The sequence below is a fragment of the Trichomycterus rosablanca genome, chromosome 5 (assembly GCF_030014385.1).
Source record: "Trichomycterus rosablanca isolate fTriRos1 chromosome 5, fTriRos1.hap1, whole genome shotgun sequence".
Classification (NCBI taxonomy): Eukaryota; Metazoa; Chordata; class Actinopteri; order Siluriformes; family Trichomycteridae; genus Trichomycterus; species Trichomycterus rosablanca.
This window is the reverse complement of record NC_085992.1, coordinates 36271857-36298465: the sequence shown is the minus strand read 5'-3', so window position 1 is coordinate 36298465 and position 26609 is coordinate 36271857. Positions and strand designations below refer to the sequence as shown.

The 26609-nt window shown below is 39.8% G+C and overlaps 1 protein-coding gene and 1 long non-coding RNA gene across 2 annotated transcripts in view; one reads left to right on the top strand and one right to left on the bottom strand.

Moving 5' to 3' along the window:
- Positions 1–26609, bottom strand: part of lrmda (leucine rich melanocyte differentiation associated) — a 433718-nt gene that overhangs the window by 224919 nt on the left and 182190 nt on the right. The window lies entirely within an intron of this gene.
- On the top strand, positions 7644–9433 carry LOC134314519 (uncharacterized). Its single transcript, XR_010012396.1, has 2 exons — positions 7644–8416; positions 9276–9433. It is a non-coding gene; the product is annotated as an uncharacterized LOC134314519 (long non-coding RNA).

Genomic DNA, 26609 nt, shown 5'->3' with positions numbered 1-26609 from the left:
CTATCGGCAGCTCCCAGTGGGCTGGCTTAATCAACACCATATCCTCCACTTTGCTCGAGCTGGAGAACTCAATCCATCGAGTCATGCTGCCTTACCAACAATAGAACAGTTTTTCCAGAACTTTAACTATGAATATGAATATTTCTCCAAGAGGATCTTGTAGTTAAATGGCAGCCGATGACTCCAAAGCGCTGCTGTAGCATTAGACCCATCCCACTGCAGGAAGTATATCGACAGGGCGATAAGAAGAAGAGCAAGAGGCCTGCAGTGGGTCACCTTGGCCCCTGCAATGTCAGTCCAGTCCCAGTCATCACTCTCTGCCACAGTCTAGGCTATTATTTAAAGCCGAACAAATACCAGCTCCTGAATGTCATCACAAGGGCACACAGGCTGCCCCTCATCTAAAGTAATCAGTGTCCGGATTTAAAAATCAGCCCCTCGCCTGGCCTTCTCGCCAAATCCATCTTCACCCATCCGTCCCCTGTGACAACAGCATCAGCGCTCAGCAGCCCTGTGTACCAGCAGCCCCAGATTTACTGTCGCCGCTCACCGCTGACAAGCGATTTATCGACAAGAGACGTCAGCTTTCTTTTCAAGAAAATGCATGTAGAATTAATTTTAACAGCATTCCGATGTTAAATATCCTGGAAACACTAAATTTCATGCTAGGCCATGCTTAGAAGTACAAGAACATATATCAAAGTGTTAATAATAAGTTCTTTTTATGACAAGAGGTTAGAATTTAATAACCAGCAGCCTATAACGACTATCTTGCCCATTAATTACTGATACGTTATGCACAGCGGTGATCTCTGGTCATTATGTAATGCATCAAAAAGTTGAGGTAATTTAATTTCCTTGTTTTATTACTTAATTACACTGATGAAATGAAACCCCTAAAAGGTGATCCTAGTGATACACATCCATATGGAACAGTAATTGTAAAAAAAAAGCTGCAGCACCATACAATCATCCTGCTCATCACAACTGCTCATCCTAATGCAAACTCAACCTGCGTTCTTTTAATCATAAAGTTATTAGAGGACAACACATTATCTTCTTACCAAAATAAAACAAACAGCATGAAGCATTTTAATGATCTCAATACTAATAAATAAGTCCCTGACAATGTACTGAACTGACAGGTGCAAATTAGCTTATTAGAAGCAAACATGCCTGCCAGCCTATTAAATATAAGACAACATAACCTACACCAGGTTCCGTTTTCCGTTTGTGAAATTTGATGCATGGTCATTTTCAAATAAACAGCTTAGAAAAGGATGTTGTAAATTATGTCTACAAAACTGAAATTCCCCTCAGAACTGCCCCTGACCAATACTGTTTTGCAGTTTACTAGCTATTAAGCTAAACTGGCTGGCTAAACTGCACAATTTGTCACCAGGGTAACTACACCACTGGTTATTAAAGCTATTAAATAACGCAAATTAAATGTCTTTTCATTTAAGACTATCAATAAATACATCTCAATACAATAAATACAATGATTATTTATTAAAAGAATATACCTAGATAAGAAAATTCCTTATCATTTTATTATTAAACAATGATTGTTTATAGTGGTTTAAAACGATCTGTACTTTAACCACCTCCTTCTACAATTACTGACTGTAGTCCATCTGTTTCTCTGCATGCTTTGTTATCCCCCTTTCAGGACCCCCACAGAGCAGGTATTATTTGGGTGGTGGATCATTCTCAGCACTGCAGTGACACTGACATGGTGGTGGTGTGTTAGTGTGTGTTGTGCTGGTATGAGTGGATCAGACACAGCAGCGCTTATGGAGTTTCTAAACACCTCACTGTCACTGCTGGACTGACAATAGTCCACCAACCAAAAATATCCAGCCAACAGCGCCCTGTGGGCAGTGTCCTGTGACCACTGATGAAGGTCTAGAAGATGACCAACTCAAACAGCAGCAATAGATGAGCGATCGTCTATGACTTTACATCTACAAGGTGAACCAACCAGGTAGGAGTGTCTAATAGAGTGGACAGTGAGTGGACACGGTATTTAAAAACTCCAGCAGTGCTGCTGTGTCTTATCCACTCATACCAGCACAACACACACTAACACACCACCACCATGTCAGTGTTACTGCAGTGCTGAGAATGATCCACCACCCAAATAATACCTCTGTAGTGGTCCTGGGAGAGTCCTGACCATTGAAGAACCTCATGAAAGGGGGCAAACAAAGCATTCAGAGTAACAGATGGACTACAGTCAGTAATTGTAGAACTACAAAGTGCTTCTATATGGTAAGTGGAGCTAATAAAATGGACAGTGAGTGTAGAAACAAGGACGTGGTTTTAATGTTATGGCTGATTGGTATGTATATGTATATATATCAATATGTGCTGGCCTTTATTGATTTTTTTCTTTAATAACAGAAGTAATAAAATCTCAGAGGGTGCAAGTGGCTATAAGTATAAATATCCTAAGAGAAAATAATGAAAGAATCAAGCAATTCCTCTATAAATATAAACATAACAACCATAACTGAAATGTCATGAAATCAAAGAAATCAATGTTGCTGAGACAGGATTACCCTCATGTTTAATGTATGCAGCCATATTATTGCATGTTGCAACAGCTTTTTTATTTGGAGTACGAGGGTGAGTGGGGAAAAAAAGACATAGCCAGCCATCCTACATGCTTTCCTATAATTCATCACTGTGTTGCTACCACCCAAAGTCAAAGCTTTCTACAATGTCTTTCACATGACGTGGAAAATAAAAGATTAAAAACTGGAGTTTTAAGTATTGTAAACACAAACCTATTACAGTAGAATGTATTAATAAACAGTATTTAAAACAGTCCCTGGGAAATACATTTATTTTAAAAATTCTATTGCATCGGACTTACAAAATGACAAAGTGCACTAAAATTAATAAAATACATTTATGATTTAGATTTTTTTTTAATGATAACAAAAACATGGGAAAAAACAACTGAGCCACATATTACTGTTTATGAGGGACCAGTTCTGCTCATCTCGTAAAAGTATCCTGTCTCATAACAGCCAGTGGTATTATCACAACAGGACAGTTCTCTTCATGACAGCTCAGTTCATTTGCAGGGTAGCCAGCTAATCTCAGAGAGGGCACTTGACCTTAAGAGAACCTCTCATATGTTACAAAACAGGTAAATAACATAAAGCACAGAAATGCAATTATTCTAAGAAGCCTTCTAAAATGGCTCCTGTCATCGAGGGACGACCTAATTCCAGTGTGTGATTGATGAGAGCACGGTTACTGCATCAGAGCGGCTCAGTTCTTCCCGTGAGGAAGCACACAATCTCAAATCAGTCCCTGTTTACAGCTTGGGTTGAGTTCCAGCCCTCTCATCTAGCTGAAAGGTTATGTTGTAGATCTAAAACATAAGCAAGCTGGCAGGCATGAAGGGCATCAAGACTTTAAGACTTAAAATCAGAACTAATGGGCCATACATATACATGGGCCATAAAGAAAATGCTTAATCAATAGTAGTTAAAATTATTTTTAACCTGAACTGTTGCCACAAAATTAAAAGTGTATGATTTATTTACATTTACATTTTCAGCATTTAGCAGACGCTTTTATTTAAAGCGACTTACACAATGAGCAATTGAGGGTTAAGGGCCTTGCTCAGGGACCCAACAGTGGCAACTTGGTGGTAGCGGGGCTTGAACCGGCAACCTTCTGTTTACTAGTCCAGTACCTAAACCACTGAGCTATCACTGGCCCCTTTATTTAAAATCATTTAATTCACACACCTGTAGGCAATGACTGTGTGGGAAACACCTACAACCCCAAATCGGAAAAAGTTGGGACAGTAGGGAAAATGCAAATAAAATAAAAATGCAGTGTTCCTTACATTTGCTTTGACTTTTATTTAATTGCAGACAGTTGAAACCAAGATATTTCATGTTCTGTCTGCTCAACTTCATTTCATTTGTTAATATACCTCAATTTCTGCATTTCAGGCCTGCCACACATTTCAAAACAGTTGGGACGGGGGCAATTTAGGGCTAGTAATGAGGTGAAAAAACTAAATAATGATGTAATTCCAAATAGTTGATGTTAACAGGTGATTGTAATCATGGTTTGGTACAAAAGCAGCATCCAGGAAAGGCTGAGTCTTTGATGAGCAAAAATGATCAGAGGATCTCCAGTTTGTCAACAAATGTGTGATAAATTATTGAAATGTTTAAAAACAACGTACCTCAAAGAAAGACTGGAAGAGATTTGCATATTTCTCCCTCTACAGTGCATAATATCATTAAACCATTCAAGGAATCTGGAGGAATTTCAGTGTGTAAAGGGCAAGGGGACAAACCTCAGCCATTTGTCAATAGCTGATATGAACACAAAGGCAAGGAATTACTTACACAAAACTTTGTAAAGCACTACAACACAGAGTTACATTGACAAATGCCACTTAAAACTTTGCTGTGCAAAAAGATGCCTTATGTTAACCATGTCCAGAAGCGACGTTGAGTTCTTTGGGCTCTGGGGCATCTGGGATGGACCACACAGTGAAAACAGACCATAAACAAACAGATGAATCAGTATTCCAGATCTTTCTTGAAAAAAAAATTGATGCTGTGACTTGTTATCAGCAACAAGTCCAAACGCCAGAGTCTGTTATGGTATGGGGCTGTGTCAAAGCCCTTGGAAAAGGTAATTTACACTTCTGTGGCAGCAGCATTAATGAAGAAAAGTACATTAAGATTTTAGAGAAACATGACAAACTTCATAAAAGATACCACATCAAAAAGATCTATATCTCTCTCTTTTTACAGAAATGCATTTAAACCATGCTGGGTAACCCCACCCACTCTACAAAGCCGGGCTATCAGATATGCCTCCAGAGGTAGGTTGTTTAAGAAACAATTAGGAGGGTATACAAAGCCATTTGCAGGCAGTCTCGCTTCCTCAGCTCCCTAACTGGAGTACCTTTCAGGCCTGATTTATCACTCTGTCGCCTTCAGAAGGCAACATAATTAATAGGAGCATGGACTTCTAATTTCAATGACTTCCACAGCAAGTGGATTTCATTTGATTTATGATGGCTGGCAAGTTTGCATTTTATCAGTTCATTCAGTCATTATTTATGCTGATGACCAATTTCAATGGGTCGCTATCATCTAACTTTCTACTAATCAAAGAGAATTAGGGTTCACTGCATTATTAAGGAGCTGCTAATTTATCTTCAGAACAAGACTAAAGAATAGTTGCAGCACTGCTTGAAACCCTCCAGTGACTTCAGAGTTTAAAAGCATGATTAACAGGGTCAAAGCACCCAGAATGACATTCTATATTTGCCTCTACATGTTAAAAAGTAAACTTGCTGCAAATTCAATATACAATACTACAACAAATTTACATGATAGACAAACATAGTCTCTTAATAACTTTATAATAATAATTATATTCAACAACCATATATATATTTTTTCTAGGACTGCTGCGATTGGTCGACCTAGTCGATGACATCGACGCAAGTCGATGCATCGTTTTTAAAACTATGCTTATAAATGATCCTTTTTAATTTCTACAACGTTTCCATTCATATAACCATTCATATGATTTCCCTCAGCACTACTTGCTGCGTGCATGACCTAAGTCGTATTTGGTCCAGTCACTTTTCAAAGAAAAGCTAAAAGTTTTCCAAGACCCAAATCACCAAAAGTTTGTGAATACTTAAAACTGTCACAAAACATAAATGTGATTTGTACACTGTGCAAAGCTTTGATGGTACCACAGCAGCACTAGCGCAATGTTGCACGTCTATATTGTTTTAACTTTTTAATCGTGGAGATCCTAAAATACCGTATTCCTTAGCGAGTTCAGTTAGGGCGCATTCACATGAGATGCGGCAAAACTTTTACTTCCATATTGTTTCATTAAGTTTCTTAATCGTGGAGATCTTGGAATACCGTATTTCTTAGTGAGTTTAGTAAGGGCGCTGTTACGGCCTAGTCTAGGTTAGGCTGCAACACATATAAGGAAAATGGTATAGTTAGGGGAAAATAGACCACCAAGAACAAAAGAGTAAGTTTTAACCAAGTGTATTTACAATTGTGAGACAAAGCAAACCAGTATACCTTCAGGAGTGACCCAGGCCAAAATAACAAACAAAACACACACTATCTAATGTACCCACTAAAACTAGCTTCCCTAAAACAAAAGAAGAATTAAAATAAAAGACAAAGTACTTCCCTAACTCCCTACCTAACATAAACAGAGCACATAACATAGATGACAAACAAAATGGCAGCCACTCCCTACCACTGGTGTACAAACAACATAGCTATATACAAGTGAATTATTTACATAGCAATCTAAATCCAAATCAGTAAGCTTTCTCAGTAGTCACAAATACAGGTAAAATGGTCATACACAGGCAACAAGGCAATAGGCAACAGGCAAATTTAAACAAGCAAAAGGCAATGGGCAAAAAGGCAAACACACACAACAAGCTCCAAACAAAAGAGAGAGAGCGAGGCGGGGCTCCTCAGCTCCTTTTAAAGGTGAATGGCAGAGATGAAGACCTGGGGTGGATCTGATCCAGGAGGGTAGGAGGTAGACTCTGGACTGGATCCTGGAACACATATATACATATACATATACAACACAACATTTTATGGACATGACACCTCCCCCCATAAAGTTGAACTTTACAAAAGTTCATTCAAGGGGTCATAACAACGTGACAAGGCATCAGCTACAATATTTTCAGAGCCCTTTCTGTGAAGGATAACCAAATTAAAACCTTGAATAATTAGCGACCAGCGCATAAGGCGTTGGTTTGTGTTTGACATGCGTTGAAGAAAAACCAGGGGATTGTGATATGTGTAAACTGTGATGGGAACCAAACTACTACCTAAATAAACCTCGAAATGTTGCAAGGCGAGAAGAAGAGCTAAAGCCTCTTTCTCGATGGTACTATAAGCAAGTTGGTGTTTGATGAATTTTCGGGAGAAATAACAAATAGGATGATCAATTTGGTGATTGTCCTCTTGTAATAGGACAGCGCCGGCACCCGTTTTGCTCGCGTCCACTTCCATTTTAAACGGCTTATCAAAATCAGGTGTGGCAAGAACAGGAGAACTACTCAATAAAGCCTTCAAGGAATCAAAAGCAGATTTGCAAGCAGAGGACCAGACAAATGGGACATTCTTACCTAAAAGGTTAGTAAGAGGCAACACCACATCAGAAAAGTTTCTACAAAAACAGCGATAATAACCGGTCATCCCCAAGAAGCGTCTAAGCTCACGTTTTGTTTTAGGTGCTGGGAAGGAGCTAATAGCTTGGATCTTTGCATCAAGAGGTCGTACAGTACCATTTCCAACAGTTTTTCCAAGGTAGGTTATCACACCTTTTCCAAACTCACACTTTTCGAGGTTCAGCACCAGGTTAGCATCTCTAAGTTTGGTAAAGATTGTTTCTAGTAATTTCAGATGGTGCATCCAAGAATCTGAGTAAACAACCACATCATCCAGATAAGCTTCACAGTTTGGTACATCACCTAACACTATATTCATTAGTCGCTGAAAAGTGGCTGGAGCGTTTCTTAAACCAAATGCCATTACGGTATACTGAAGAAATTTATCTGGTGTAGCAAAAGCAGAGATCTCAGAAGCATGAGACGTAAGGGGAACTTGCCAGTAGCCTTTTAAAAGGTCAAGTTTACTAATGACTTCAGATGAACCAATACGGTCAATACAATCTTCTAGTCGAGGAAGAGGAAATGAATCAGGAATCGTCACAGAGTTTACTTTCCTATAGTCGGTACAAAATCGATAAGTATTATCTTGTTTCGGGACCAGTATGCACGGGGAACACCATGGGCTATTACTAGGGATCGCAAGATTGTTTTCCACTAAATAATCTGTTTCAGCATTAAGGAGAGCACGTTTGTAGGGGTTAACACGGTAGGGATGTTGTTTAATAGGCGAGTGTCCATCAACATTAATGTCATGTTCCAAGACCGAGGTGCGGGATGGAACATCGGAGAACAGTGTCGGGAATTTACTAATTAGAGATCTGATCTCAGACTGAGCATCGAAAGGCAAGTGTGACAGTTTTTCAGAGAGTCGCAACAAAGCATCAGAGTTAGGGAGATGAGAGCAAGGAACAATATTGCGACCTAGATGAATGTCATCACTTTCAGGAGCATATTCCAATATTGAGGCGACAGCTAACACCTTAGGCGAAGAAGGTGAGGGCAAAGACCCAGAAAGATCGCCCGTATCAATGGAACTGCGATCAAGGTAGGGTTTCAACAAATTCACATGACATATGCGAGTCTTACTACGGCGATCTGGAGTTGCTAATATATAGTTACTGTCAGTTTGCTTTTCAATTATTTTATAGGGACCGGAGAATCTGGTTTGCAAAGCGGAACCAGCAACAGGTAAAAGTGCCAGGACCCGATCCCCAATGTTAAATGTGCGACTGACTGCCTTGATATCGAAGTGAGCCTTCATTTTCTTTTGAGAAGAACACAGATTTTCACTAGCAATTTTTCGGGCCAAGCAAAGACGTTCACGGAGATTAGTAACAAACATTTGAAGGTTATCACTTTCTGTTGATGATGAGGATAGCCACTGCTCATAAAGCACTCTAAGTGGGCCACGGACAGACCGTCCAAAAACAAGAGCATTTGGGCTAAACCCAAGGGATTCTTGTACTGTGTCCCTAATTGCAAACAAAAGGAGGGGTACTCCCTCATCCCAATCCTTTTGTGTTTCAAAGCAATATGCTCTTAGCATATTTTTCAAGGTTTGATGAAAGCGCTCAAGTGCGCCCTGAGATTCAGGATGATACGCACTAGAGACCGAATGTTTAATTTGTAGTTCACGTGTTACTTGTGCAAATAGTTTACACATAAAATTGGTACCTTGATCCGACTGAATGCATTTTGGTAGACCGAAGGTTGTACAAAATTTAATTAAGGCCTTAACCACTGACTTTGACTTTATGGAGCGCAATGGAATAGCCTCTGGAAATCGGGTAGCAGCACACATTAGTGTTAAAAGGTAACAGTTTCCTGAGCGAGTCTTTGGCAAAGGACCTACACAATCAATTAGTAATCTTTCAAATGGCTCTCCAACAGCAGGTATGGGATAAAGTGGAGCCGGCGGAATAGACTGATTCGGTTTTCCAACCATTTGGCAGGTGTGACAGGACCGACAATAACGAGTCACATCTGTTTTAAGAGAAGGCCAAAAGAAATGCTGAATGATGCGATTAACAGTTTTCCTTATTCCTAGGTGACCAGAGAGATGGTGATCATGAGCTAAAGACAAAACTAAGGACCTGTATGGAAGAGGAACCACAATCTGTTTAACAGTCTCACATTCACTGCTTGAACTTACAGGAGACCAGGACCTCATCAATACTCCATCCTTAATAAAGTATTGTGAACGACCTTCTGAGTCCTTCGTCTTTTCTAATGTTAAACGAAAACAGGAAGCCAGTGTTTGATCAGCATTTTGGGCAGAGATTAGTGCAGTACGAGTTACCGTATCTGCGACCTCCTCAGATAATGGAGAAGAGACAGAGGTATTAGACTTATACTTAACTTTAGTGGGAGGAATCACACTAGACACTTTGTCTAAGTTATTTTCACCCAAAAATGAGTCAGACAAATCAATTATATCAGAAAACTTTCGTGCTTGGGCACGAGTTAACACACAAACAGGAAACAGAGCTGAGGCTTCTTCCCTTGAAAGATCAGCATGTTCCACAGGTTTATTTACTACCTCTGGTAGAGCAAAAATTTTTCCTCCGGCTATGTCATTACCTAATATCAAGGAAATACCACCCACTGGTAATTCCGACCGAACAGCAACTTTTACAAACCCCACAAAAGTTTCAGTTTTCAAAAACACTGAATGCAACGGAATTCTGACCACACCAAGTTCAATACCTTGTACCAAAACGTCAGAACCACAATAGGACTCATCAGAGAATGGCAGTGCACTACCTAATATAAGTGACTGCGCAGCCCCTGTATCCCGGAGTATCTGTATAGGCTTCTTAACATCACTAACCTCTGATAGTGACACAACCCCACTAATGACAAACGGTTTAAACACAGGTTCTATAGTGGAGCAAGGAACCATCTCTGCTCGACCTCCAACTTCAGAAGGCAAGGTAGACAAAGCATGGACCTTTTTAACAAAACTGTTTGAACGAGCACGTTTACGCTGCAAAGTGGGGCACCCGCTGATAATGTGACCTTTCTCATGGCAGTAAAAGCAATCCCGTGTTTCCACAGGTGAAGTAGGGGCATCGGATCGGGAAGAACTAACAGCCTTACTAGATTTTACCGTTATGGTGTGACTACGTTGGGGAGCTGAAAACACAGTTTTATGAGTCAAAACAAATTCCTCAGCTAAGGTAGCAGCAGCAGACATTTTGGTTACTTTCTGTTCATTTAGGTAAACAACGATTTTCTCAGGCAAGTTGTTCTTAAAGTCCTCTAACAGCACCAGTTCTTTAAGTTCAGCATAGGTTGTAACGTTACTAGCTGCACACCATTTCTCAAACAATGTGGTCTTTTCTCTAGCAAATTCTACAAACGTTTGACTGGGGTTTCTTAATAAATTTCGAAAATTTTGTCGATAAGCCTCAGGGACCAATTCATATGCTCTAAGAATAGTGCCTTTTACTATATCGTAATCCCAACTTTGCTCCAACGAAAGTGACGAACAAACCTCTTGAGCTTTTCCCACTAATTTGCACTGTAATAACAATGCCCACAAGTCTTTTGGCCAATTAAGTGCAGTAGCAATCCTTTCAAAAATTGAAAAATAATTATCCACCTCAGTTTCCCTGAAAGCAGGCACCAAAACAACCTGTCGACTGACATCAAAAGTTGCAGCACTACTTACAGCTGTTGAACGGAATGGGGAGCGGGGCCTGGGCACCGGTGGTGCAGCAGGTGTCGAGACTTCGATATGGGCTGGGATGTGAGCCGCAGGAGAGAGCCTGCTCCGTGGTCGAGGAATAGGACTGCTACCTGCTAAGCTCAACCGCTTCAACTCCACCTCCTTGTCTGCCTCCACCTTTACTGCTTTTAGGCGCAACCCCTCAGCCTCCCGCTCTTGGATTTTAATTTCCAGCTCCAACTCCTTAAGCCGGATTGCCAGCATTGGGTCAATCCCGGAGAAAAAAGTGCTACTGGGATCCATGCGTGTCCGCACCACTGGGGCGTCTGCAACCTCAGTGGCTGCCGCACCCAGGGAAGGACTTGAAGCAACACCCAGAGACTCTTCCTTTTCCGGTAATATCCCCCTTTCAACCAGCTGAGTGCTCAACTCCTGCTTAATCTCATGTTTTGGAGCATGACGAGATATGGTAGCAGAGAAAAAGTCAGCCACAAGCAGTAAATCAGCCTTTCGACACTGATCAAACTGTTCCCACGTAGGGAAAAGGGTAAACTGGGTGAAATCAAATTTTTCCATACCTTACACAATCTGGTTTAAACAGAGAAACGATTTAGGAGAGACTCTAACAATAGGTACAGAAAACTGCCAAGAAAACTACTCATGTATCCCGGACGAGCCCCCATTTATGTTACGGCCTAGTCTAGGTTAGGCTGCAACACATATAAGGAAAATGGTATAGTTAGGGGAAAATAGACCACCAAGAACAAAAGAGTAAGTTTTAACCAAGTGTATTTACAATTGTGAGACAAAGCAAACCAGTATACCTTCAGGAGTGACCCAGGCCAAAATAACAAACAAAACACACACTATCTAATGTACCCACTAAAACTAGCTTCCCTAAAACAAAAGAAGAATTAAAATAAAAGACAAAGTACTTCCCTAACTCCCTACCTAACATAAACAGAGCACATAACATAGATGACAAACAAAATGGCAGCCACTCCCTACCACTGGTGTACAAACAACATAGCTATATACAAGTGAATTATTTACATAGCAATCTAAATCCAAATCAGTAAGCTTTCTCAGTAGTCACAAATACAGGTAAAATGGTCATACACAGGCAACAAGGCAATAGGCAACAGGCAAATTTAAACAAGCAAAAGGCAATGGGCAAAAAGGCAAACACACACAACAAGCTCCAAACAAAAGAGAGAGAGCGAGGCGGGGCTCCTCAGCTCCTTTTAAAGGTGAATGGCAGAGATGAAGACCTGGGGTGGATCTGATCCAGGAGGGTAGGAGGTAGACTCTGGACTGGATCCTGGAACACATATATACATATACATATACAACACAACATTTTATGGACATGACAGCGCATTCACACACGCCATGCACTTGCTCCATTGGGCTCGCAATAGCGCAAAAAGCTTCTCATGTGAATGTGCCCTAACACTTACCACTGTGTTTACATTGCTTAAAATTTTAAGTAAGTAAGTTACCATGCACATTTTTGGGAGCAGTCCTAATATTTATCTAAGGTATAATAACACTATCTGAGATAATACTGTATTTACTTGCCAAACACTCTACTACAATTGTGATTTTTTTGTCTACTTTTCGTAGTATCCTAGAGATTTTAAGAGATGATTTCTTAGTTGTGAAAACTGTGATACAAATAATTGTAATAAAAATATTTTTGTGTATATTTGGGTACTGTTTTTGTATAAAACTGGGTACTGTTAGAACACCCTTTGTACAGGAACATCAGCTAACTACTTACTTATTCACTTGAGCACACCAAGGGGCAAGTTAAAGTAGCCAATCTTCCTACTGGCATGTTTTTGGATGCTTAAAAAAATAAAGTAACTAGCTAGCTAGAAAGACAAAAAAACATTCCAAAGAAAACATTGACATAAACGGAGAACTCGCATTTTACATACAAATCCAGTTTGGGAATGAGAGATTCCCAACACACAAAAATAGCTCTAAATCAAACTCATTACAGAGATGAAAAATGTGCACTCCAAAGATCTGACAAGTCCAGCACTGATAATCAAACTCCATACGTTACCTGCTCTCATGGTATAAACTGCATTAAGAAACGTATGGGAGGGTAAACAGTCCTGAAAGGCTTTTATTGATTTGCATGTGACACCTTCATAAAATCCTATTTGCAGGTAAATGTTTAAAACATGTACCCTAAGATAATATGGAGAGCCCACTGTAATCCAAGAACTTGCATTAAGATTTATTGGTGGCAAGATTCATCAGGGCTTGAGCATTATTCATGGTGTCGCGGATTGTACATACAAAGAGTCGGGTTCGGGTGATACGGAGCTCTGACAACAGGGTCTGAGCTTTTTCGACACGAGCCTGGTTCATCCACACTCTCTGAGCACCTCTGTCATTTGCAAGCCTCGCACAGATCCGTGATAAATGACATCGTCCGATAAGAACGCACGCACCATCAGTCGTGCCTGTGAGCTTCTCTGTCACGTCGACAACGAAAGGACTGATTTCCCTCTGTCAGCGTACTCGGTACATGACGCACTCTTTGTCACACCGAACAATAAAGAGATCATTTGTGTTTATACTTATTTGCTTACAAAAAAGGGAAAAACAAATGAGTTTGAACTGGACTAGCACTTCACAGTCAATATCATCCATTTTGCAAGACCTAGTCAAATAGCTCCAGGCTGATGGAGATGGGTGTTTATGCTCCTTTCCATAATGCCTGGACGTCTGGTAGAAATGTAAAGCTCAGGCAAGGAGTACACAATGCAAACGATAAGTACTGTCTGATGCAAGCACTTGTTTACAAAAGAGCTACCTGTAGTGACTTTAAAAGCCTGTAAGGTTGTTTATTCAGCGATTCTCCCAGCCGCTCATACTTTACCCGATGTTATTAAAGAGAAACAAGAGAATCACCTTCAGCTTTATTAATGATGGTGCTCTGGTTCAAAGATGCCTGTGAAATTCTCAACATCTGTTTGCTGCACTCACTTCTCAGCGGGGCTGCACCTATTTCTCATGCTTAATGATGCTCATCCACTCCACAAGTTTTACGGATAAATGTGTCTTTGGTCACATTCATCATCCTGAATGAGCGTTTGTGATGAGTTGTCTGCTGGCCTGCTTTGCTCGTTTTGCTGCGCTTTAAAAAATGGGTTTAAAAAACCCTCACCACATGTTTTGGATTTGTAAGCTATATGTTTAAATAGTACTGTACACCCTATCTATAAAAGAGAAACTGAGAAACTTTACATTTTTGGCATTCATCAGACGCTTTCATCCAAAGCGACTTACTGTATACAGTCCAAGCAACTGAGGGTTGCTCAAGGACCCAACAGCAGCAACCTAGCAGTGGTAGGGCTTGAACTAGCGACCTTCTGATTACTAGTCCAGTACCTTAACTGCTAGGCTACAATCGGCCTCAGAATAAGACCTTTATTTGTCATATACACATATGAATGGAGTGTGAACAGCATTCAGGAAAGATATCAGGGCCCTACCCTGCATGTGCTTGAGGTCCACATGCCACCCAAGACCCCCACATGGATGTAGAAGTTTTTTTGCTATAGTTAGTATAAGCAATTAATTAGGGCCTCAAGCTTCCAGGGGTCTTACATGGAAGCACACTTTATTGTAAACCATTTACATTGTATTTTTTATGACAATGGTGCAGTCCCCAAATCTGTATCTTAAGTGGTAACCAATTTCCATGACCTCTTAAGTTGCCTTAGCAAAATTATAAAGCACAAGTATTTGGCTGGTGCACGAAATGTCCTAGACACTAATCAACAATCAACAAAACAACATTTTAGTCTTTTATTTTATGAAAACTAGTTATAATTAGATATCAAAGCTCTGAGTGTTGGCAGATACCAATCTGATATGGACACCTATAGACACCAAGTAACAGAGCAGACAGAGCTCTATTGTATCAGTCAAAATCATAGCAGTCACATATTTACAACATGACATGTAATGAGATTGGTTGCAATATGTCCAATCCAATTCCAATCCAGAATTTTTCAAAACCCTAATGTATTAAATAGAATAGAATACCTTTATTTGTCATATATACATACACAGGTGTACAGTACAATGAAATTATTTATTTACATATTCCAGCTTGTTTAGTAGCTGGGGTCAGAGCGCAGGGTCAGCCATTGTATGGTGCCCCTGAAGCAGAGAGGGTTAAGGGCCTTGCTCAAGGGGCCAACAGTGGCTGCATGGCAGAGCTGGGATTCAAACTCTCAACCTTGCAGTTAATAGTCCAAAGCCCTACCCACTAGGCTACCACTGTCCCAAATGTGGTGTGCTTTGTAAAAATAAAAGCTCTACATTTTGACCAAAATGTTTTAACACAATTGTGTTTCTCTATATTTCTGAAATAAAATAAGAGTAGCACACTATTTAGGCTACAAACACACCTGATATTTGAGGTGTTAAGAATGCCATGGTACTAACTAAGCAACAGCCTAGCTATAGGAACTATTAAGCTAGTGTTACTAAAGAACTATATTGGCACGTTTGCTTACTGTTGACTAATAAAAATAATATAACAATACATTTACATTTTCTGCATTTATCATATGCATTTTTTTCCTCTTTTTCTCAAAAGTTTTCCCCCAATTTTCTCCCCTAATCTAGTCGTATCCAATTACCCTGATTGCGTTATGCTTCACCTCTACCGATACAACCCGCCACTGCTGACTGAGGAGCTTCGCAACTGACACACACCCCCTCCGACATGTGAGCAGTAGCGGACTGCATCTTTTCACCTGCACAAGGCGAGTTCATATGGGGATCAGCCTTGTGTATGGAGAGCCATACCCTGATCAGCATTATTCCCCAACTCTGCACAGGCGCCATCAATCAGTCTGCAGAGGTCGTAATTACACCAGTTATAAGGAACCCTGGTCCGGCTTGTCCCAACCCTTATGAACAACAGCCAATTGTTGTTCATGTAGCCGCCCAGCCCAGCTGGAAGACAGAGCTGAAATTCGATACGACGTATCAGAGATCCCAGCTCTGGTGTGCTAGCGCATTTTACCGCTGCGCCACCTGAGCAGCAGCATATGCCTTTTTTACTGCAACTGTAATGTAAGTCGCTTTGGATACAATGTGAGCAATTGAGGGTTAAGGACCTTGCCCACCAGCCCAAAAGCAATCATTATTACTAAAATCAAATGTATGATTTTTTTTTTTAAATACAGCATTTTGACTGAGCCAACCTTCCCAGGCAAGCTCCAAGCTAAATTGCTAATATGTTAATGCGGACAATCTGTACTGTATTATATACATTTACAACATGATATGTAAGCAGATTGGTTGAAAAATATATCCAATCTAATCCCAATCCAAAACTTTCAGCACATATTATCCACTGTATTGTTCAGTATACGGTTGAATATTAAAGTATATGAGTATATTTAATGTACAGGTATATTTCGAAACAACAACAGCAGGGCGTCCAAACAGGATTACTTTACATTCCCTAAAGTGTCTACAAACAGCCCTTAAAATCTTCAACCACATCTACATAACAATACTTATCAGAAATGACCAAAATACCACAGCACCACTAAAACATCAATTATGTAACACCTTTCCAGGAGCTCCCCCAATTCATGTGAATTTCATCCTACAACTACACATCCCTAAGGACAAACATGAAAGACATGAGTTCTCTTGAACAAACACCACATTACTCAAACATCTCATCCACGCAGTTGAGCTTAATAAATGGGGCTGTGTTTGATCTGCAGCTGGCTATGAATTCAGAGAGTAAATGGCTTAAACAGACGCAAGTTAATACACCAGGACACGCCGGCTGCCTCTCCAAGCATAGAAATCAAAGTTCTTAGCAGTGATTTAAAGAGATCTGAAAATGGTAAATAAGTCGTAAATATGGTCATTACAGTAAAAGCAGATATCATATCATGTGGTTATCATACACTTATGGATTGTTATGCTAACACTGACATGCGAAATGGAGAGGATACTAACACCCCACATCATAATTACAGGGGTATCAGCAAGAAGTCATAGAAAGAGAGAACTACAATAAATAACATGCATAAACAAGATATATTTGTTATATCCTAAGCCATGATACATTTAAATGTCCTTACTCTTAATGTATAAAACTGTTTCTGAAATAAAACAAGTTCCACTGTTTAGGCTACAAACATACCCAAAATGTTATACCTGCATAAATGCTTTTAGCATCTGGATTTTACAAATGGCATAGATATTCACTATTAAAGTGTGTATACATTTATCAGCCCCTCTGTATATTGTTTGTTTGTTTATTAGAATTTTAACGTCATGTTTTACACTTTGGTTACATTCATGACAAAAACAGTAGTTACTCATTACAAAAGATTTATCAGTTCACAAGGTTATATCAAACACAGTCTTGGACAATGTAGTGTCTCCAGTTCACCTCACTTGCATGTCTTTGGACTGTAGGAGGAAACTGGAGCACCTGGAGAAAACCCATGCGGACACCGTGCCACCCCCAATATTAAAGATATACTGTATATTAATGCCACAGTACTAGATAAGCTACAGCTTACAACTGACTTTAATGAGATTCCTACAATAAAATAACTGGCCATATGTATACTTTTCAACAAGCTTATTATATATATTTTTTTATTTTTGTTTTAATTTATTAATTCATTTTATATTTATTAGGATTTTAATGTCATGTTTTACAGACTTTGGTTACATTCATGACAGGACAGGTAGTTACTTATTACACAATATTCATCAAACACATGTCAAACACAGTCATGGACTGGAATTTAGTATCTCCAATTCACACGGGGAGAACAAGCAAACTCCAAACAGAAAGGACCCGGACGGCACCATCTGGGGATCAAACCCAGGACCTTCTTGCTGTGAGATGACAGTGCTACCCACTGAGCCACCGTGCCGCCCCCAACCAGCTTGAAGAATTAATTTTGTCCCAAGACTATGACGACACGCCAGTGTATGTAAACTTTCGACATTAAATGACAATACATTACAGTATAATATAAATGATCAGTACAACTCTTGCTGCTTACATTAAATCAAACACTGAGGTTTAATTCATGGCTTTCAGGTTTCTTGTTTATTTATTAGGATTTTAACGTCATGTTTTACACACTTTGGTTACATTCATGACAGAAACAGTAGTTATTTGTTTTGCAAGGTTCATCAGTTCACAAGGTTATATCAAACACAGTCATGAACAATTCAGTATCTCCAATTCACCTCACTTGCATGTCTTTGGACTGTGGGAGGAAACCGGAGCACCCAGAGGAAACCCACACGGACATGGGGAGAACATGCAAACTCCACACAGAAAGGACTCGGACCGCCCCACCTAGGGATCAAACCCAGGACCTTCTTGCTGTGAGGCGACAGTGCTGCCCACAGGTTCGTAAAGGGTCAAAACAATAACTGTAAGACATCTAGTAAGTAAGAATAGTTTTATCAAATATATATAGCTTATTTTGTGCTGTACCAAGTTTTTTATATTTTATTATATTTTATATTTTTTGTACTTTTTTCTAATATATTTTAATACTTTTATCCTATGTTTATTTTTATTATTGCTGCTGATCTTACTCAGAGCTACCAAACAAAGTCTTGTTGTGTAACTACAATGATAATAAAGTCTCTTATCTTATATATACAAGTATATATAAGATACATACACTACGGGAAGCCATAGCCTAGTGGTTAAGGTACTAGTAATCAGAAGGTCACTGGTTCAAGCCCCACCACTGCCAGGTTGTTGATGTTGGGCTCCTTAACCCTCAATTGCTCAGACTGTAATTTTATTGTAAGTTGCTTTGGATAAAGGCATCTGCTAAATGCCAAAAATATAAATATAATATAAATATACAAGGCTAAAAGTATGTGCACCTTTGACCAAGAGCATGTTCTACACAATGGGTGTGGCTAAATTTAAAACTGATTCCTAAAAGGCTGACTTTAGTGGAACTGTAGACACGATGAGTGTTTGTACTTGCAGACATGAAAACTTGTTGCTGGTCTTCTGCCAATTTTCCCAAGCGCTGTGTCTATTTCCAAAATGTGGACAAATGTGAATGCTGCACAGATGGGTCAGCTTTTGGTTTCGTCATTTGTAGCAGACGAGCCCCTGATAATGCAATCCATATGAACATGTATGAAGCTAACCTTGAATAACATGTGCTTTCGTTAAAACCTGCTGTCCAGCAAACACATCCAAACCTTAACCGGACCAAGAAGAATAAATCATAGCTTGGAAAGGAAAACAGACACAGCATGACGTCCAGCCCATTGCTTAAATTCCTGATAATCATAAACGGGAAGAGTTATGTATCCATGTCTCCGAAATCCCCTTCCTCTACTGGACCACTGGTCCACCCCTGAAACCATGGTCATATGACATCATGAGTCCACAGTCATTTATTATTACACACATCACACATCACACTCTTAATGCCTTGTGCATTGTGCTGGGGTAACTATATCAAAGAGGGGTATTTATTATTCCTTCCTGACATTATGCACCAATCCAAAGATATTCAGCTCCATCATCAGGATAACTGGTTGCTTGTACACATCATTAAAACTATCCATCTCCAGCTGTGGTGCTTTGTACACAGTAATGAAACATCATAAAGTCTATTACAATAGACATGTTGCTACAAGTAAAACTCTGGACCTACCCCATAATTTGTACAACTAAATAGCAAAGCAGAACTGCTGAGAGTTAAAAAATTTACTATATACAGCAATACAATAGGTGTCAATGTTCCAAAACTATATTCAGTACAAACAATTCACCAAAGGCTCAGTCTTTGCATGCCAAGATGGGTCATGACTCACCATGTATGCCAAACTTTGTAAGATAATTGTTGATCAGTTCAAAAAGTACATTTCTTGCCGCTCAGGTGGCGCAGCGGTAAAAAGACACGCGCTGCAACCAGGGCTGGATTTCGAAGGAGCGTCGTTTCGAATCCAGCTCTGCCTTCACGGTCGAGGCTGGGCGGCTATGGACAACGATTGGCCTGTTGTCCGGGTGGGGGGCGGGACTTGAGACCGTAGGGGATGCTCTCTCAGGAACGGGGCGGTTGCGCCCTCTGCTGGCTGGTTGGTGGCGCCTGTATGGAGACGGGAGGGGGTGCGGCGGAGTGTGTGATCCTCCGTGCACAGTACTCTGCCACGCTACACTCGTCAAGTGTGGGTGATAAGACGGTCGATTGGCTGTGCACGTTTCGGAGGAGGCGTGGAACGGCCTCTTCAGCCCCAATCAGGAGCAGGAATCCGCACTAATGAGAGGATGATAGATGGGATGAAATTGGACGCGCTAAATTTAAAAAAAAAAAATAAAAAATAAAAAAAATAATAATAAAAAAAAAAAAAAAAAAAAAAAAAAAAAAAAAGTACATTTCTTAAAAGAAGACTGCAAATACTTTAGATATTTTACCATCTCATGTACATAATATAGTAAAAAGGTTCAGAGAATCCAGAGAAATCAGTACATCAAGGCCAAAAGCTGTTGAACGTGTGTGAAGTTCGATCCAAGACAATACTGCATGAGAAATCGTCATGTTATTGTGATAACCATAGCCACAAAGTCTTGACTACTTCAAAAAATCATTGTCACTTAACACAGTACACCACAGCAAAACTCATTTCTCAATAAAAGATCTGTGAATGATACAAAAACCAAATCTGTCACAGTATGGGGGTGTATTAGTGCCCACTGCATGGGTGCCCTGTTAGACAGATTTATTTCCCATGTCTATAGGTACTACATGACAGATCAGCTAAAAGATATTTTATTTATTTATTTATTTTAATATTTATTAAACTGATGTATAATTAATAATAATAATGGTAATTTATAGTTATAATTGTAATTTAATTTTCCACTGGAGTGATCACATACTTTTGCATTTAGCATGTGCATGCTAACTTGACTGTGTCCCAAATCACATATTACTATGACAAATACTCATACAAATAAAGCAACCAATGCTAATAGAGATACTATTTTAATAAACTGTTTAGTAAGCATTTAGTCCTGATGTTTATGCTAATGACTTCATCATTGCTATGAACAGCTCTTAAACAGAGTGGATTTAGGACCACAGGGATAACATTTGGTTTGCACTATAAGAAAAAAAAACAGCTTTGGGAGTCAGATAGTAAGCTGCTAAATTTGATGAATTTTAAAAGTAATCCACAATTGCAGTTACTTCCAGCCCAGTATCCAGATGTAAACAAGCAAACAGTAGAAAGTTCATGTGATAAAACAATGTGACATTTTATAGCCAAGACATGGTCATTTAATATGGCATATTTCTTATGTATCAAATCAAATAATTAGTCGAAATTATTTAAATTAGGGCTGCTGTGGGTCTGGTGCCACTGTGAAACCGGAATACACCTTGGAAAGGGCACCACACCCTCACCTTATTATTCCCTCACACCTAAGGGCAATTAAAAGCAGTATTTGCATCTTCTGCTCTTCTGACAGACTAACATTTATTAATTTATTTATTGGGGTTTTAACATCATGTTTTACACTTTGGTTACATTCAGGACAGGAAATTACTGGTTACACAAGAGTCAAACACAGTCATGGACAATTTTGTATCTCCAATTCACCTCACTTGCACGTCTTTAGACTGTGGGAGGAAACCAGAGCTCCTGGAGGAAACCCACGTAGACATGGGAAGAACATGCAAACTCGACACAGAAAGGACCCAGACCGCTCCACCTAGGAATCGAACCCAGGACCGTCTTGCTGTGAGGAGACACTGAGCCACCGCCCTTGACAGACTAACAGGAGATAAAGTTGGAGACAAAGGACCCTGGTGATGTACAGTAACAATACTACATGCATGCAGCACTGTGTCCCCCTGTTTTAACAAATTCATTTACTTTAACATTTAACCCTAGTTATTATAATTTGCACAGTTATAGAGAACAATCAATTTCAATTAAAACTGATTGAAACTAATATACTGAATGCAATAAAAGCAACTACAAAGTGAAACAGGAAGGCAGATAATCATTTGTATTTAATACTAGGTGATGTAAATGCTGAAAGATAAGAACCATATTACTAGAATTTTGCTAAACCAAAGTAAAAACAAAGTTCAGACACAAACACAACAAATCAGTTTTAAGGCAACCTAAGTGTTACAAGCACTCGTCTGCGATGTGGAACATTTATTATTCATGTGTATTTGATGTGGGGATATGTATGTAACTTCTTAAGAATTTTAATAGGGTTAAATCAATATACAAACTTAGATTTTCCTTTTCTTTGAATATACTTTTTTTCCCTCTAAAACTGAAGGAAGAACTTTTTTAAACTTGTTCTGCTAAAGAGCTTATTAAAAGAGGAGGAAAGTCATTTCATCTTTTTATTTCAATGCCTCATTGATTTTGATTCTGGGATCATATAGAGGCTATTAACTGGCCCTACTAGTGGCTGCTCTGTTATGTCCAATATATTCAACATGGGAAAGCATTTTCATTGATCAACATCTTTGCAAAGCATATAGATAAAGATTGATCATAGACTTCCACAAATCCCGATAACAATTAGAGCTTGAATTAGAAAAATGAATTGCCATTTCAGGCAACGTAAAATATGATGATAAAATGCATAATCCCAGTGCATTACCCGTGTAAGCACAACATATTAATCTTGAGCAGACGGAATTGTACTTATATGGGTTCTACAAGACATTGAAAAGCAGTAACCTTCCATTATTGTTTTTCTTTACGGAAAGAAATGAAAACAAATGGACGCTAAACACTTGCAACCAAGCCAGGCTAATTTCAGCATTCGCTAAAACTATTGTAAAAGCAATGGAAATAATTGGATGAGTGGAACCTGGATGCGTATTTGTTTTCTTATTAAAAAAATCTCTCTTCAATCTATCTTTTCATTGGATGTTTCTTGCATACTGACAGTGCAGGTAAATCTCCTCTCTGTCAGGCTTAATCAGAGAGTGTGAACAAGAAAATGGACTAAAACGCAGAGGCAGACAGAGGCTAGGACAGAGAAAGAAGGACATGTGATAGGAGAGAAGACAGGCCTGTTCACTCTGTCTCCAGCTACCTATCATTCAAACAACTACAAGACATGGTAGGTAAGGCAACGTCTACCAATGCCTTAACAGATAAAACAGAATAAAAACATATTTATTTTCAGTGTCTTACCAAAAGCAGCATTACTGAATACAAAAGCAATTTCCACACTTAACATACACAGATATTAGAGACAGTGGTAGCCTAGTGTGTAGAGCTTTGGGTAAACAATTGAAAGGTTGAGAGTTCAAATCCCAGCTCTGCCATGTAGTCACTGTTGGGCCCTTGAGCAAGGTCATTAACCCTTTTAGCTCCAGGGGCGCTGTGCAATGGCTGACCCTGCGCTCTGACCCCAGCTTCCAAACAAACTGAGATATGCAAAGAAAGAATTTTGTTGTACTGTACACGTGTATACACCGATCAGCCATAACATTGAAACCACCTCATTTCTACCCTCTGTCCATTTTATCAGCTTCACTTACCATATAGAAGCACTTTGTAGTTCTACAATTACTGACTGTAGTCCATCTATTTCTCTGCATGCTTTGTTAGCCCCCTTTCATGCTGTTGTTCAATGGTCAGGACTCTCCCAGTGCTGATAGAGTTTTTAAACACCTCACTGTCACTGCTGGACTGAGAATAGTCCACCAACCAAAAATACTCAGCCAACAGCACCCCTTGGGCAGCATCCTGTGACCACTGATGAAGGTCTCGAAGATGACCAACTCAAACAGCAGCAATAGATGAGCGATCGTCTCCGACTTTACATCTACAAGGTGAATCAACTAGGTAGGAGTGTCTAATAGATTGGACAGTGAGTGGACACGGTATTTAAAAACTTCAGCAGCGCTTCTGTGTCTGATCCACTCATACCAACACAACACACACTAACACACCACCACCATGTCATTGTCACTGCAGTGCTGAGAATCATCCACCACCTAAATAATACCTGCTGTGTGGTGCTCCTGTTTACATTTATACATTGACAGAATTTAGCAGACACCTTTATCTAAAGCGACTTACAATTGAGATTATACATTGCAAGCAATTGAGGGCCCAACAGTGGCAACCTGGCAGAGGTGGGGCTTGAACCGGCAACCTTCTAATTACTAGTCCAGTACCTTAAGCGCTAGGCTACAACTGCCATTATTGAGGTTGAGGTCAGGGCTCTGATGCAGATCTAAACAAACCAAACCTCATGCACAGGAGGCACAGTCATGCCATAAGAAGTGGTTTATTTAACTGATATCATTAATTATATGGTATTCTAGAAAACAACAACAACATAAGATACAAGTTTTTAAAAAACTTAACCTTCAATTCACATGTTCTGTCTTTAGTATTAGCAACCTCTTCTCCACCACTTCCTCTCTAACCTTTTAGTAAACCTCTTCACCCATCACACCTATTTTCCAGCTTGTCTTTCTGACAGAGGCTCTGATAGCTTACACCCCACAGGTGTCAATCAGCTCTGATGGACAGGCTGACCCTGCCTGTCAGGGGGAAGGCCTGACAGACTAACAGCACTCCGACAGTCATCCGAGATCCAATGGCTCTGTATTATCCTTTACATCAGATCTGCCCTGCTCTCTTCACGATAAAGTGCCAGTTCCTGTGGAACACTGAAACCGTAGCTCAGAAATACTGCCGTCTCCGATCATGCCGTGTGAGATGAAAGGCGTATTTCATACCGAGTGTACCGACATTCATTACACTTCAATGTGAACTTGTCTGGATTGGAAATACTGCTTAGAAGTGCTTCAGCTCCCAAGTATCAGATTTTGTTGACTATTTATACTGGGATGTATTTATCCTTTCGGATAGAAATAGAGATTCCTTCCGCAGCAGGAAGGACACTGATAAGACGTTAGGAATTCAATTACTTCAGTGTGTAGCCACTGCAGTTAACAAGTGTAAACTTTATAGCTGGGTGGGACCACACATATGTTCAGCCCATTATCAAACCATGTCAGAATATAATGTATGACAGGACCAGAGTTATATTTATAAATATGTGAAATTGCTGTACTGTGATATGTAGTGATAGCATGTAAACTCTATCTTAGTGATCACACTAAACAAGTTATAACAAGACACATTTCATTCAGCCACTATTTTAATCAGCTTCAATCTAATTGGCTGTTTAAATATATTCTAGCAAGTATCCAAATATAAACAAGAAGGCAGTAGAAAGTCCATGTAATAAAACCATGAGACATCAAGTTAATATAATAAAACCATGAGACACTTAATACAATATATATATATATGAATTAAATGAAACAAGTATTTAGATTAAATGCACTAGAGTAAAATAGAAAAACATGAGTCCACCAAGGATAATTAAAAATAGAAAAAAGGAAGTCCTGCTTTGTCATAATAATTATGCCTCAGTTTTTTTTTCTATTTACATTTCTAAACGTATTTGTATTAATTTATTTTTTATTAAAATGTTAAATGCATTTAAAAATTAGTTTCCAATCATTTCATGTTTTGTTTTCAAATTGACATGCCTGTTAACGTGGGTTACTAATAGATGTACCAGTGAAGCTGTGTGAGATATATGCCAGTTATTGTATGAAAAACAAAAACTAATGTTACACTAGGCTCATACACCGATCAGGCATAACGTTATGGCCATCTTCCTAATATTGTGTTGGTCCCCCTTTTGCTGCCAAAACAGCCCTGACTCGTCAAGGGATGGACTCCATTAGACCCCTGAAGGTGTGCTGTGGTATCTGGCACCAAGATGTTAGGAGCAGATCTTTAACTCTTGTAAGTTACAAGTTGGGGCCTCCATGGATCGGACTTGTTAGTCCAGCACATCCTACAGATGCTCGATTGGATTGAGATCTGGAGAATTTGGAGACAACACCTCAAACTTGTTGTGCTCCTCAAACCATCCCTGAAGCATTTTTGCTTTGTGGCAGGGCGCATTATCCTGCTGAAAGAGGCCACAGCCATCAGGGAATATCGTTTCCATAAAAAAATGTACATAGTCTGCAACAATGCTTAGGTAGGTGGAAAGTGTCAAAGTAACATTCACATGGATGGCAGAACCCAGGGTTTCCCAGCAGAACAGCTTCCCTTCTTCCCATAGTGCATCCTGGTGCCAAATTGTTCCCCTGGTAAGCAACGCACACGCACCCGGCCATCCACGTGATGTGAAAGAAAACATGATTTATCAGACCAGGCCACATTCTTCCATTGCTCCGTGGTCCAGTTCCGATGCTCACATGTCCATTGTTTGCGCTTTCGGCGGTGGACAGGGGTCAGCATGGGCACCCTGACTGGTCTGTGGCTATGCAGACCCATACGCAACAAACTACGATGCACTGTGTATTGACACCTTTCTATCAGAACCTTAACTTTATTTGAGCTACAGTAGCTCGTCTGTTGGATCAGACCACACGGGCCAGCCTTTGCTCCTCACGTGCATCAGTGAGCCTTGGCCACCCATGACCGGGTCACCGGTTTACCACTGTTCCTTCCTTGGACCACCTTTTGATAAATACTGACCACTGCAGACCGGGAACACCCCACAAGAGCTGCAGTTTTGGAGATGCTCTGACCAAGTCGTCTAGCCATCACAATTTAGGA